At 41.4% G+C, this 3,766-nt stretch overlaps 1 pseudogene across 1 annotated transcript in view; it reads left to right on the plus strand.

The window, feature by feature from the left end:
- The window catches only part of LOC148025932 (protein RALF-like 19 pseudogene), a 281,102-nt pseudogene extending 279,324 nt beyond the window's left edge, over window positions 1–1,778 (plus strand). Inside the window, exon 2 of the transcript XR_015693169.1 lies at window positions 1,691–1,778. The product of XR_015693169.1 is annotated as a protein RALF-like 19 pseudogene (transcript). The remainder of the gene's footprint in view (window positions 1–1,690) is intronic.
- Window positions 1,779–3,766: the final 1,988 nt, after the last annotated feature.

Here is a 3,766-nt window from a genome sequence, read left to right on the forward strand (position 1 = left end):
TTCTTCAAGTTCCCTTCAAGATTGGGTCCTGGGGCTTAAATATTGGAGTCTTTGCCATCAATGGAGCTTGCTTACCAATTTGGAAGAGGTTTGGAGCACGGGAAGGCATTATGGGGTTAAATTTTGGGAGATTCTTCTTCTATGGCCTTCAAAGCATACATGGAGCTATTGAAACTCGACCCCTCCTTCTCTCATTGAAGAATCAAGCTTGAAGACTCAATTCTTGGCTGAAGCTTTGTCATCATGAAGCTATTTGGAGCATTGGAGAGCAACCTTGGAACATTGGCCACTGATTCTCAGCCCTTCTTCATTATCAAAGAGGTAATTGACTCTTGAACTCTCTTTTATTTCCATCCTATTGTTGAGCCAAAAAGCCTATTGTGTGGAGAGATTCAAGTAGTCAATCATGCATTTTATTGAAGGTTTCAATGCTTACATGCTGCCAATTTTGGTGCGCAGATCGGTCGCAGATAGCTCACGTAGTGAATCCCTGAAGGTCCCCAAGAACAATGAACTCTACCTTTTTGCACAAAAAACAATGTAAAAGCATGCACGACAAGAGGCAAGAGACAAATTGGGTTCAATCTCCCCCATGCCTTGTGTGAGCACTTCACAAAGCATGTATTTTATGTATATTTCCAATCTTCATGCTCAATAATAGCCCAATTTACAAAAATATGACAAGCTTTTAGCTTTTGAGTTTGCTTTCTACAAAAATAGGAAAATAAAGCTAATGGACGGTGCCCATAGAGTCTGGCACGCCCAATCTCAATGTCCAAATAGAAATAACATATCCGGGCGCATAGGCGCATACAAAATAATAATCAATAATCGATGTCTCAATAGACATAACAAAATATAGGCGTGGCGCCTATCAAAATATAGTCCAAATGTCGAATACCCGCTAGACTCCAAAGCTTTCCTCCGCCACTGCTACTATCTCTACACATCAACTGAAGCATTCACAATCGTTAGTAAAATAATACAATTAAACCGACAAAAGTGAATACCTAGCAGTCTTCGGCTACATAAATAAATCAACTGGTTAGAAATAAATCCTAACCTTAATTTATTACGAGTGCGCACTCTAAACTCATAAACGTTTATTAATTTAATATGCATTTTGCGGAATCACCCGCTATGGAATCACCCATGTACACACTAAATTAATGAAACGCCCGAAAAGGACAGGCATCCCCATCAACTTCTCGCACAAAGAATCCTCTTTGTGTATGAGCCCCGGTCATCTAAGTTTACGGAATCCATCGTAAAACCTCACGGAATCCTCCGTGGCACGGAATCCACCGTGGAATATGCCTCCTGGCATCATACCCCCGGGTGGATTCCGTGCCACGGAGGATTCTGTGAGGTTTTACGGTGGATTCCGTAAACTTAGATGACCGGGGCTCATACACAAAGAGGATTCTTTGTGCGAGAAGTTGATGGGGACGCCTGTCCTTTTTGGGCGTTTCATTAATTTAGTGTGTACATGGGTGATTCCATAGCGGGTGATTCCGCAAAATGCATATTAAATTAATAAATGTTTATGAGTTTAGAGTGCGCACTCGTAATAAATTAAGGTTAGGATTTATTTCTAACCAGTTGATTTATTTATGTAGCCGAAGACTGCTAGGTATTCACTTTTGTCGGTTTAATTGTATTATTTTACTAACGATTGTGAATGCTTCAGTTGATGTGTAGAGATAGCAGCAGTGGCGGAGGAAAGCATTGGAGTCTAGCGGGTATTCGACATTTGGACTATATTTTGATAGGCGCCATGCCTATATTTGAATTTAATCTTAGTCCTCTCTTAGGCTTTCTTGCATTGAAAATGGTCCATTCTATGCTAAAATTTTTCACTACTATTTAGTGATTGCCTCACCCTAAACTCTTGACTTATGATGATTGTTTGAGCATAAACTAATCTCTGAAATCCATTGTAAATGAGGTGAGATAGCAGTGAGTCACTGCTCGATAAGCCCTTCCCCTATTCCCAATTCAAATCCATGCACTTCATGAAAAGAATTACTTCCAATCTCCCATGAATAGCATGCTGATTGTTTAATTAATAAATGTTTGCCATGTATATTCTGGGTGAGGAAAAAGCTTGATGCTAGGTGAGGTGGCAAGACAAAAGAGGGGTGACCCCCCTTGCCATCAAAGACCCTGAAGGGGTGCACAACCCGTCCCGAGGGGCACTTTTCCCACCTCCCGGTGATCCAAAGCCCGAAGTTGCTTGCAGGTGTAGGTACCCTCTTGAAGATCCAAGATATTGACTTAGCACTGATGTAGATGTATTTTATAGTGTATGGATGTATTATTGGCTGCAAATGTATGGAAAATACTACTGAGGATGTATTTGCAGACATGAGAATACATATGCAATCAATGGTAGTGAATACAATGCTTCGAATGTATGGGAGATGCTTATGCTTGGGGAAATCATGCTAAGAGATGTTGATGACATGCTCACTTCTAGAATAAGGCTGCAAACAGTGAATTTGCATGACTGGGCAATGTATTATGCCATGTGGGATGACCCTTTAGTCATGCATTGACAAGTTGATCCATTGCAATCCCTTTCTTGACCCCCACAGGGTGCTGCAAGCAATTTGCTTGCTTTTACAGAAGTATACCTACTCCTAGGAACCAAGGTGCAAGTCTTGCAAAGTGCCCACATGTCCTATCAAAGGCTTTGATTAGTTTTGGAGCTCTATTTGGACTCTGCATGATACTTACAGGTCAAAACAGGCCTCCTACAGGTGTAGACAGGGTGCTGGACTGCACAGTATAGCAGTACTTTTCATATTACAACATTTTCTATATAAAACCTGGGAGTGCATGCTTATGCTCGGTTCAAAGAGGGCATCCTTGGCTCCAACTTGAACAGAAAATTAGGTCAATCAGAGCTTCCTAGCTCAAGTTACGAGAAAAACAATGACAAGTGGTCTAATGGGACTGCACCTAACCATGGCAAGGAATAAGGGAAAAACTAAGGCAAATGATGAGCTCTAGCAACAAATAAGGGATGCACCTGCCCCAAGGACTGAGAATAACCCTGAGGTGGAAGATGAAGATTATTCTCATGATATGGGGAGCCTCAGCGCGTTCACTAACACCCTTAGTTTGCATGAGACAAGGCATGCTGAGAGGCATAGAGAATTGATGGAAGGAATTGGTCAAATGAACACCACTATGGATACCCTTGTTGTCCAGCTCACTAAGTGGATGAAATTCCAAATGAAAGGGAAGGAACATGAGGATAGATCAAGTATGGATGTTGAAAGAGTGACTGGTCCATCAATAAATGTAGCAAATATGAACTCCCAAGGCATTTTGGAGAGAGTGGGCATCCCTAACAACACTTTTGAATAGGGAGAGCCTTACATAGCAAGAGCAGTCCATGAACAATGCAATGAGGGGTAATTTCCAGCCATCACAAGGACCCATGCCATCTATGTGAGTTCAGCCATCTTTTGGCAGAAATTACTCTAACAATGGTTCATTTTTTGGCAGCCACATGGATCAGCCTCAGGGGCAGCCACCTAATCATGAAAGAGAGCTGAGAGACAATATTATTTTCTCAAAATTCAATGGTCAATCATCATCTCTAGTTGAACTTGAAGAGTGGCTTTCCAAGCTTGAGGATTATTTTGACATCTTGCCCCATAGTGATGACCAAAAGATCCATTTTGCAACCATCCACTTGGAAGGATTTGCACATAGATGGTGGAGGTACATAAAAAGAGAAAATTAGCAAGTAGAC

This window comes from Lygodium microphyllum, chromosome 14, assembly GCF_053477565.2.
Source record: "Lygodium microphyllum isolate KBCC chromosome 14, Lygodium_microphyllum_v1.1.10, whole genome shotgun sequence".
NCBI classification, from domain to species: domain Eukaryota; kingdom Viridiplantae; phylum Streptophyta; class Polypodiopsida; order Schizaeales; family Lygodiaceae; genus Lygodium; species Lygodium microphyllum.